The sequence below is a fragment of the Carex rostrata genome, chromosome 20 (genome assembly GCF_964058835.1).
Source record: "Carex rostrata chromosome 20, lpCarRost1.2, whole genome shotgun sequence".
Classification (NCBI taxonomy): Eukaryota; Viridiplantae; Streptophyta; class Magnoliopsida; order Poales; family Cyperaceae; genus Carex; species Carex rostrata.
The window spans coordinates 8,354,250-8,366,939 of NC_135937.1; positions in this window are offsets into that span (position 1 = coordinate 8,354,250).

The following is a 12,690-nucleotide window of genomic DNA, read 5'->3' on the forward strand; positions in this document are numbered from 1 at the left end:
TAATTTGCTGCCGGCAGCATTTCTGCCGGCAGTGCTGTCACTATTTTTTTATTTTGTGATGTCCAAATAATAAATCCAAACCGTTAGATGTTTAATCTATATTATAATCTACTTGGAGACCAAATTTTACATTTTATTAAGCTGGTTTGAAAACCGCTGATTTCAATGTTGCAGAAATTTACTGAAATCAGCAGTTTTCAAACCAGCTTAATATATAGTAAAAAAATTCCAAAAAATGTAAAATTTGGTCTCCAAGTAGATTATAATATAGATTAAACATCTAATGGTTTGAATTTGTTGTTTGGACATCACACGGCTAAATATAGCCCCGGCAGCACCTCTGTTGAAATGCTGCCAGCAGCAATTTAGACAAACCATATATATATATATATATATATATATATATATATGAGTGTTTGCAGATGCATCCTTTTCACTTATAGATACCACATGCAGTACTATTTGTTACTAATTTAAAATGTTAATGCCTTCAACATTTCAAAGTTTGTGGCTTTAGCTATATATATACACACACATATTAAAACTATAATACACTTTGCCAATTAACATGTTAACTTGAAAGCACTTGTCTATTACTATATTGCTTAAAAGCAAGTGATGCAATGTATATCCTAACATTCTAACAATGTTTTCTTTTTTGAAGGATAATTGATAATAACAAAGACCATTTTGATTTTTTTGAAGGTATAACATTACAAATATATACTTTATCAAAAAAATTTATTGTTATGAACACCACAATGCAAACTAAAAGAAATGAACTGTCATTCTATATTTAGTGCCAATCATAGTGGGACTATATTCTTGGTTTGATAATTAATTTGAAGAAAATAAAAGAGAGTTCCAATTCATCAGGTCACAACTGAAAATGCATGTCTCAGAGCTCTTTACTAGTACGACAGTTTGTTTGTTGGTTTTAATCTTACCTTAAAAAAACACCTCCTATTTTTAAACGGGTGAACAGAAAGCATGATATATCCTCTTATCATCAATTAATTAATTAAGCATTCTAAAATGACCTTCCTTTATATATTCTCCAAAAAGGTGAAGTGTGTTACCAATCTACATGTAACTATTGCCTAGAAAAGAAGCTCATCACCTAAAATCGAAAATAAAGGAAAGTACCAATAGCTGGTATGGCACTGGGTGATGTTATTAATTAACACTATTTTTTTTTATTAACACAATATGATCTAAACATTTTAATATATAGATAATTTTATCTTTTATTAATTATTCTTCAAAAACTGTTTCTCTCTCATATATTATTATAAGATTTTCTTTTCTTAAAAGTTATGTTCATAAACTATGTTTTCTTTAAATTTGTCTCTCTAATATAATATTATCATACGATATTTTCAATAAAAGTTAGATTTATAATATAAGAATTGGGAAGTTTCGTTATTTTAATTTCGCTACATCTTTAAGATTTTTAGAGAGAAAAAAATACAAGAGTGAAAGAATATATTATATTATAAAAATCTAGCAATATTGTATATATTGATTTATTTATTTTACCAACTACACAAATTTTATTGAAAATTTACTTTTAAAATGATATTTTGGCAATTAAATTTTTTGTTTTTTTTTCAAAAATAATTAAAGAAAATGACATTGTTACTTGTATAAATAAAACGTGAATTAATCATAAAAACATATTGAATGGGAATTATCGTGAATAATTTTGACAATTAACTTATGAATAAAGAATAAAAATAAAAATAAAAATAAAAATACAAACCTAATGCTAAAACTAACCTTTCGTCTAGTGGCAAAGGCACGTGTTCTCGGGTGGTCGTGGATTTGAAATCCGAATATATATATTTTTTTAATAACAAAAGTTTGAGAGTAGAACTAGGGTGTTCTTAAGTTCACCAAGCCTCTTGGTGAACTCAAGTCTAAAAACCATCGAATTGGCCTCAAACGACGAATCTGAACTGTTGAAATCCGTCTACCTTACGAGTGATACGTCTACATGTAAATTTTTTTTAATTTTGAAATTAATTTTGTATAGAGTCAAGTGATCAAAAAAGGTTCAAAAAATGAATGCATTAAAATTAATTTATTAACACTCTAATTTTGACCGCTTGACTTTATACTAAATTAATTCGAATGTTTAAAATTTTCACGCGTAGACGCATCACTCGTAAGGTAGGCGGATTTCAACGGTTCGGATTCATCATTTGAAGCCGATTCGATGTGTTTTAGACTTGAGTTCACCAAAGGACTTGATGAACTTAAGAACACCCTAGTTCTACTCAAATTTTGAAAAGAGCGTTGGTGGCTTGACTCCCAACTAGGGGTGAAAACGGTATGGATAATATCCGATTTGTATTTAATTCGTACTCAAAAAATTAGATGTGGATATTCGATATCCGAATATCCGTGTAAATATGTTGATATGTATTTACGTTTCAATAAAGAAACATGTATTCAAATAGTGTGTGTATATATATATATATATGAGGAGGGATCAAGTTACAACAATTTTTGAGTTACAACAAGTTACAACAAGTATTTTCTACATTTTCAAAGTTCAAATCATCGATCCAAACCGTTAGATGTGATCTCTACAATAAAATGTGCTTGGAGACCAAATTTTACATTTTTTGGAATTTTTTTACTATTTATTAATATGGATACAAAAACTAGTCAAATTCAAACCATTAAATTTTGTACCCATCTTAATAAACAGTAACAAAATTCCAAAAAATGTAAAATTTGGTCTCCAAGCACAATTTATTGTAGAGATCACATCTAACGGTTTGGATTGACGATTTGGATTTTGAAAATATAGAAAACATTTGTTGTAACTTGTTATAACTCAAAAATTGTTGTAACTTGATCCCTCCTCATCATATATTTTAATATATATCATATATTTTAATATATATTATGAAAAAAATATGTTATTCACCATTATAATTGAATAAATATTATGATCTTTAGTATTTTTTAATATTTTTTTAATAAATATCTGTTCTAATCCATATATGTATATATATCCATCTAATATTCAATCTGTATCAGTATTCAAAAAAAAAAAAAAAAAATATAAGTATAATTTTACTACTATCCGCTCCGTTGTCACCCCTACTCCCAACTCTCTCATTAAAAAAAAAATACCACCTCATGCTATAATAAACAAATTACATTGTTCACGCTAAAATTAAGTAAAATCAACTTCACCCCTAATCTGCTTCTTGTAATGCCCTATTGGTTCAAAATTTTCATACATATTCAATGTAAAATAAATAAAAAATGAAAAAACTATATAGTAATTATGGAAATTAAATAATTACTAAATTATCATAACATTAATTATATTTTGGAAAATTATGGCAGCTGGAAAGATACATAGGATCAAAAAAATTTATGCATTTAAATTTGCTAAAGAGATGTGTAAATTTCATGATGAACAACATAATAATATTTTTAATTTTTTACAATAACTGTCTTGTAGATAGGTAACACGATTCATGTCAGACACAAACTGGTGTATTAATAGGATAAATTGATAAGACATTATTACTACATGAAGATTCGCACATAATTTCAACAGCAGTAAAAAAAAATAGAAATTATGTGCAGGGTTTTGAAAATTAAAAATTATTCATGTGTTTTTGAAGTAGCATGCAGGCTTACCTGATAGTAATTTCAATAAAATAAATTAAAATTCTTCATGTATTTTACTATTTATTTCAATAGGAAATCAACCAGACTATTAAATGGTCCAAAATTTTTAAATCAATATAATTTCTCTTTCTAAAAAAGAACAAAAAATCTATAAAATATAAAATTTGCTTTTCTCCAAGATTTCAAATTTCGAAAATGAAGATTGTGAGTCAAAGCACAGATTCAGAAGCATTACAGAGCATATTTTTAGAAAAGAAAAACATATTAAATTTCTATAAGCCCTTCGTCAAAACTAAATTCAAATAAACGCGATGAGGGCAGAACTAAAAAATTTGAATAGGAGATTAAACTATAAAATACATAATATTGTGAAAAGACAAAAAAAAAAACAAATGTAATTAGTGGTAATTGAAATATAACACATACATTTGTCAATTTATAAAAGAAGCTAAACTATCTAAAAACTTTAAACAAAAGACAACCTTGCCATTAAAGGTTGGGTTGGGAATCCTAAGTGCCAATTTTGTTTAATGCATGAATCCATTAGTCATCTGTTTATTAATTGTACACTAGCACAATAAGTCTGATTTTGGTTAGCTAAAAACCAATTTGTAATGCACACATAGACAACTTGGAATAGTGTACTTAAATTTGTCTATTCTCTTACTGTCACTTATAGAACATATTTTTTTTTTTACTTAGTGCTGTTAGTTGGACCTTATGCAAGCACATAATTGACGTTTGCTTTACTACATGTGCTATCACAAGTGCTAAAACTCTAATCTTGCTATAAATTTTTGTGTTGTTATTGGACAGGGACCATGAGCAAGAAAATCAAAGATGCTATTGGATAATGACTTTCAATTATAGAGGATGTCATCCCTCTGAATCAATACATGCCAGTGGAGATGGTGCCTTTCCAACCAGATGTAGAGGCTCCTACCCAAGGAGGAGATTCCTGGGATGGCTTAGTAAAGATGAAGATACCTTATAATTTTGTCAAATAGTAGTAGTTAGCTTCAGTCCAATACTTTGTGGTTTAGTATTAGCAACTTTAAAATACATCTGTGCCTTACTAATAGCAACCTTTGGCTACTGTATTTCTTTCTCATTAGCTTTCGATATGTAATGAGTAGATTGTAAATGTAGTGATCTGAACTCTAGCTTACTGGATCGTGTATTTAACCAAATTTTAGAAATGAAATGTGCATACTTTGTCTCTTTTAAAAATATATATATATATATATATAAACTTTAAACAAATAAAAATTTAATTTTAACCGTCTACACTAGCAACAACGTAGTTACTACTATACAGTCTACACTATTCTGGACATGTTGGTTAGATTTCCTGTGATTTGCCAGATGCGCTACTGTACGAAGTGAACTCAGTATTAGCTTATTAGCTATTGGATACGAAAGCAGAAACACCAATTGATACAAAGAAAAGGAAACAAAAAAGAGTAGAACTAGGGTGCTCTTAAGCTCACCAAAGTTTTGGTGAGCTTAACTCTAAAACTCATAAAATTAATTTCAAATGACAAATCCGAACCGTTGAAATCCGCCTACCTTATGTGTGATGCATCTACATGTGAAATTTTTAAATATTCGAATTAATTTAGTACAAAGTCAAGCGGTCAAAAGACGTTCAAAAATGAATGCACTAAAATTAATTTATTAACCTTCTAATTTTGACCGCTTGACTTTATACTAAATTAATTCGAATGCTTAAAAATTTCACATGTAGATGCATCACACGTAAGGTAGACGGATTTCAACGGTTCAGATTTGTCATTTGAAATTGATTTTATGAGTTTTAGAGTTAAGCTCACCAAAACTTTGGTGAGCTTAAGAGCACCCTAGTTTTACTCAACAAAAAATATTAGAACATCGGATGGCGTGGGTCAAAATGCAACCAATGACCTTTTTGACCCGCTTCATTTTTTGTTATACCACAGGAATAGTAAAAGAAAACCAATAAGATGGTCAAATCCTTTTCTTTTTTCTTTTTTTTTTGTTGTGAAAATCGTCAAATCCTTGTCGTATGTTAGTTGTAACTTGTAACCTGATTCGAAGCCTTCTCTACCCGCCACATCTTTAGTTTCACAGTTTTGTCATTTGTGTACTGATAGATGTAAGAAAAAGAAAGGACAAATCTGATCCGTTAATTCAGATTCTGACACGAATCTCTGGGTAATGTACGGTCCAGATAAATCATAGATGAACGTCGTTCTCATGCCAGATTCTTTTGTATTGTTTTGTTTTTAAACATTGACAATGTGTGCCAAAAAATTTGTATGTAACAGCTAAAAAATTTGGTAATTCAAAACCTAGGCCTGTTTGGGAAATAATTTCAAAAATACCAGGCCCCTGTTAAGAGAATTTTCAAAAATAACTGATTTGAATTAGTAGGAATTCTATCAATCTAAATTTTTAAATTATTAAGAATAGTACAATTTCTACTAATCTTTCTACGAATAAAAAATCTAATATAATTTTTTTATTTTTCTCTCTTCCTTTTTTTAATTTCTATAGAAAAAAAAAATCTCTCCGGTTAATGTCAGATATATCCTTTAATCCTTTTTGGATTTCGCATTAATTCATCAACTTTTTATACATCGTACATATTTTTTAACAATTGAACCATTTTTATTAAATTTATCTCATAGATGCTTCAACTTATTAATCATTGCATAATTACTCATGAAATTAAATAATCATTTATACATCAAAATATGGTATATGAGATAATTTAAAATAAAATGAAATAATAGTCCCTTTCCTGACCAAAGAAATTAACTTTCTCTAATTGTTTTAAATTTTTCTATGAAAATAGTTACAACAAAGGAGCTTTTAGTAAAGGACATATATATTTTTAGAAAAAATATAAAATAAATACAAATAAAAATAGTTATATTTAGATAAAGAAGAATAACTATGTCAAATCATTTTAAAACCATACATAAACTATATATAGATTTTGAGGGGGGTTCAAATGCCTCTATGTTTTGTGTCTCCACCATGCCTTCATTTTTTAAAAGTTTAATAACTCAAAATTTAAAACTTAAAAGTTAAAATAAAACTGTTAGATGTGATATATGTTATTTTTTCTATGTGCTCATAAAAAATTATCACATTTCAATTTTGTTTTTATGTGAATCAATAAGTTGAAAAATCAATGTCTATAAATTATCCACATTAGTATATTTTTACAAACTCTTGATGACAACCAAAATAAAATTGAAATGTCATAATTTTTTACACGAGCATAGATAAAATGATGTAGATCATATCCAACGTTTTTATTTTGACTTTAAAGTTTTAAATTTTAAATTTTTAAAAAATAGAAGCACGATGAAGACACAATAAATGAAGACATTTGAACTCTCCTCATAGATTTTATGCATACAATATTTTTTTTTAATAAAAGGCTTATAGGCCTATAGCCCATTTCATTAACATGAAACAATTAAAATTACAAAAGTGAAGCCTAACAACTACCGATTTTATGGATACTAACTAGAACTATATATGAATTTAACTTCATGGATAAATATGAAACGATTCAAACAATTAAAGGATGTACAAGAAATCAGCAAGTTATCAAAGTACCAATGGGCCTCAAAATATCTGAGCTAGTGTGACCTGAGGCCCATGATCCATGCAAGCAGTTTGGGGCCGATACAGATGCGTCTGGGGATTGTATGAAAATTAAATAGGTGTTTGTTAATTGCACTTCTATATCATTATAATTATAAAAAATAAACAAAATTAATTGTTTCAATCATTTGGTAAAATATAAAATTAGCAGCCATTTTAAAATCCGCAAACTTGCCTAAAAAGTTGCACCTATTAGCATGTTGAAAATTTGCTCAAGATATTAATCATCAAACAGTGAAAAAAAATACATGAATCCTATTAATCATCAAAACGTGACAAATACATGAACATCGATCGATCCTATACTTAGAAAAAGGAAGAGGAGGGGTTTTGACTACCGGTTATTTCTCTAATTTTGCACCTGGTTCAATTCATAAGGTCCATTCATATTTTATTTCAAATTCTCATGGTTTCGGCACTAATCAGAGAAGGCACCTTTTGGTTTAGCACAAGAGTTTCAACAAATCAAAAACACTCAAGCCTTAGCCAAGATTATACAATTTTCAAAGCCGGTTTAAATCGAGCACAACAACATTAACCAACTTCATAAATTCAAGAACATTGTATTAACCGACAATAGCACAGAAAATTCAGATTTGATCATGAGCGACATTTTGCGTTAAGCCAGCAATCCATAGTTCAAACACAAGAAGGGGGCTCAACCCACTATTCAAGAGTAACACCGAGCAAAGAAACAAACATGGTCTAGACAGTTTACCGGGAATTGCTTCCAACTTGCGAGTAGGGGTGAAGGTCGGTACCAAGGTCGCCGTGCTGCTCGGCAACCTCATCTCCTGGCCGTTCTGCTATTCCATGAGCATAACAACATCGAGAAAGAAGCGAAAGAAAAACCCGCAACAGGTTGAGTGTTGAGCAATTATCAGAGAAGAGAAAGAGAGAGATTGAGATAGTGTTCTCCAAGTTGAGACTTGAGAGAGAGAAGGGAGATATAGGCACTGATAGAGAGAGAGGGCCGTACTTGACTGTCGCGGAGGGATGGTGTGCATACGAAAGTCGTCGCTCCGCGAGGGAGAGAGGGTACACTCACGTACGGAAGAGAGGTGGTTTGTTCAGTTTCCTTCTCCACGAAGGAAATGGAGAGGGAGGAAGAGAGGGTACCTTCAGTTTCCTTCTTCAAATTTTGAATGTTTAGTTGCGTAATTTCTAAAGTTTAGTTATAACTTGATTTAATTTATTTTAATAACCATATTAATTTGGATCCTGATAACAATCCTCGCAAAAAACTCCGCGCATACTGTCACATCCCAAGACAACCCGCCACGTATTTCTACGTAAGGCGCATTTGCATCACATACATTACCAATAATAAAATATAACATGCCACAATTGTATTCATTAATTGAGACAATATGAGTCTAAACAAATGGCAAAGACAAACATGACAAGTAGCACATCTGCTGCTATACTTATTCATCAGTGTTTCAACAATTCAAAATAAAAACATAAAATCCTAAAATCAATCAAGTGACATTTCTTTATTCCTTCCCATTTATTCTTCCATTACTCTTTCCTCGTCTCTAATTCCTCTTTTGTGTTACCTGGAACCCACATAAGAGTGGAACGGGTGAGAGATCGAACATTCTCTCAGTGCGGGATTTAGTTCTAGCCCGGAGATTTGTAAAATCTTTCCTTTTGATCATATACTAAACAACTTTATTTAATCAACAACCAAAATGCAATCTATATTATCCTATCATGCAATAACTATCATTCATGTAAGCACTTGTTACTTTAAAATCTTATAAATCACTGACCATTACTTTGTTTGTCATACGTTATATCTCAAACCCAACCGCGACTAGCAATCCCCGCTTATTGGTCCCGACCACGACTAGCAGTCCCCGTGTATCGGCCTTTCCAATATCGAACCCGACTGCGACTAGCATTCCCCGCATATCGGTCCCGATCGTGACTAGCAATCCTTGCGTATCAGCCTTTCAAATATCGAACCCGACTGCGACTAGCATTCCCCGCATATCGGTCCCGACCGCGACTAGCAGCCCCCGCGTATCGGCCTTTTCATTCATCTCACAGCGATCGTTCATTTTCTTATGTTAATGTGATACTCAATCGATATATTTTATTCATGTTATATGTTCCAAACGAAATAATCATATTCTTTATTCTCTAAACAAAGCCAAAGGAGTTGTTCGAATCAACATGCACAATTTTATAAGTAAAAATATAATGCACACAAAAGAATAAGTAAATAATTTTACAAAAAGTCTAGGAAACCCGCACCTATTAGTTTAGTAGATTCTTGATCGTTACTCACGTCTCCAAATTCTTCTCAAAGCCGGACTAAATATTTGAGCACATATTTTAATTAATAATATTTCATGTTGTGTTCTTATTTCTAAAGTTCCTTAATACGGCTTCATATCATGACCAAGTTTTATTAATTCTAACTCCTAGACTTTAGTCAGTCTAATCATTTGGTATCTTGGAGGAATTAATCAAAAGAGGAAAAAAAAGCGCATCTGAAGGTCAAACCAATCAAAAGCAATATTCTTTTTTGAAAATATTGGTAGAGGCTACCAATGTTTACAATCTTACAACAGCATAAGTGACAACATCTAGTTTACTACCCAACCTCCCTCCTTATTAGAGTTATATGTTATATGTTTACTACCCAACCTCCCTCCTTAAACGAATCAAAAGCAATATTCGAAACTTTATTAGAGTTATATGTTACGGACTAATTCTAAATCATTTAGTAAAATGAGTCCGAAACTTTAAATGTTACAGTCATAATATTATTTTAAATATTATTGCAAACAAATCTGAAATTTTCAGTTAGAGATGATATTTTAATATTGTTTCATTTAAATTCAAGAAGGGTCAACTAAAGAAAACATATATGAAATCTTAGTAAGGTGTATCATGAATCTAAAAATAAATATAATCATTTGTACACATCTATTACATTCTGACTGTATATGGAAATGAATTTAAAACGAGTAACTATGAATAAAGAAATATATCTTTTAATTATTACTGAAGGTGTTTTCCAAATTGTCGAAAACAAACAACAAAAATTAAATCTACATAATTAAAAATGTAAACTTGATTATAAATATGTTGTTGAAAGAATAGGGTAACTAAACTTCAATAACCAAAACTTAACTTTTATATTATAAAATATGATGATAGAAACAAAAGAAATTTAACATCTTTTAAGAGAACAAAGGAAATGCACGAATTCTATTACATTCAAGTAAATTGAGAAGAAGAGTTTCAATCAATAAACTATGGAAATTTCTCAGATTTTGATATAATTAATTAAAGAAATTCTTATATATAAATTAAATTTCAGATTATAATATGACTAAAGAAATTCTTACCAACAGTCTAAATTTTCGTATTTTAATTAAAGAAATTCTAAGCATAAATTTCTCAATCTAGGAACAATAATTTATTGTAACTAATATATCTACTTATCATATCCTAATTAATGAAACTTATCATAAATACTTATCATATCATAAAATGGTTACATACAAAAGATTTCAACATGGAGGTGGGTTTTTAATTTAGAAGGAGACGGTTTCACAGGGGTGGCGCAATTTAATTTAGGAAAACTTTATAATTAAGGTATACACATAATTAGACTTTATTCTATCAATCATGTAAATTAATTAATTAATTTTATTAATCATGATAAAAGATACTTCCCTCTTTTGATCACCAAATGTAATAAGATTAATAAATAATTTCTAACATTACCGATTAATTTGGATTTCAAATTAATTAACTGTGTCGTGGTTACTAATCAATTAAACTACTGAATTGAAATTTTAAAATAAGTCATACTTATATAAATTTTATATAGCATTACGTTATCTTCTTAAATTTCTTAGATTATTTTATGTCAATAATGTTAAATAAATAAATTTTAAAAAAAATTTAACGTGACAGAATTACATCCTCCCCCTTAAAATCCTGTTCAGTCCTCTGAACAGACCCGAATCTAAGCGTACCGAATAACTTTGGGTAATGTAGGGTACCAGATGTTTTTTTTTTATTTGAAATGTTTTGTCGGTATTCAAGGCGGAGACATTACGTTCATCATACACGTCCATTCTACAGGCTTGGTGACTACAAAAGTAATTTATTCGGATTTTCAGATGTACTTGCTAGTGGTCCTGTCGATATCTCATTCTCTTCTTTGTTAATTCCGCACATTCCTCTACTTTGGTATGGTTGCAATCACAGCCATATACATACACCCCTACTTGCCTTCCGCCCTGGCTCACATTCCTTCTCTTGTTAGAATTGTTGTAATTATTGTATCCGCCTATTGGTGAATTCCTAGTGTTGTTACTCATGTCTATGGTTGGTGGCCTCATGATTTCTCGAATCATGTCTTCGTTCGAAACCATTTTGTTTTGAGGAGGTGTGTTTGGGCATTCTCTAGCGAAATGTCCTGGTTTAAGGCATCTGTGACACAAGCCATTTGTGAAGCTGCATTGCTCTTTTGTATGAGATTTATGGCAACGGTTGCACCAAGGTTTTTCGTTGGAGTAGAAGTTGGTCTTCGGCTCCGTGCCATTACCCCAAATTGGAGGTAATGTTGGAGTCTCCTCCATCATTGGTTGAGTATTTCTGACACCGATTAGTTGATTGGCGCGTGTTTCATAGGATTATGCTATGGTAGCCCGCAACATAAGATCAGTTAACTTGTCAATTCCTGGTATGTCAATCAATTGAGCGAGACGAGGGTTTAACCCGCAAAGGTATTGTTGTCTTACTCGAAATTCATCCCTGATAATGTCTAGGGCATACCTCATTAGGTTTTCAAACTTAGAGTTGTACTCAGTCACCGGACTATTTCCTTGCCTGAGGTTGGTGAATCGCTGCCTCATTACTTCTCGTGAGATCATGTCCATATTCCTCCCTTCGAAATGGTTTTCAAATTCGACCCTATGGGGGGACCACTCAATCATTAATACTCCGCAGAAACTCTTAGTATTTAACTTGAAGCATCAAAGTATTTATCTTGAATTTTTGAAGTATTAATCCCTCTGCAATGATCTCTATTTATGAATGAATAAATCAATCTATTAGTTGTCCCCACACAAAATTTTCTTTTTTTTTTGAATCGTCCCCGCACAACTGGGGACCATTAAATAAACAATCCCCTCATAAATACTTGTCATTTATCCCTGCACAAAATTTCCTTTTTTTTTTCTGAATTGTTCCCGCACAACTAGGAACCATTAAATAAACAATCCCATCACCCAATGATGAATACTTCTTAAACATAATGATAAATACTTTATGTTACATGGGTAAATACTTTATGTTACATGGGTAAATATTTTATGTTACATGGATAAATACTTCTCAGAC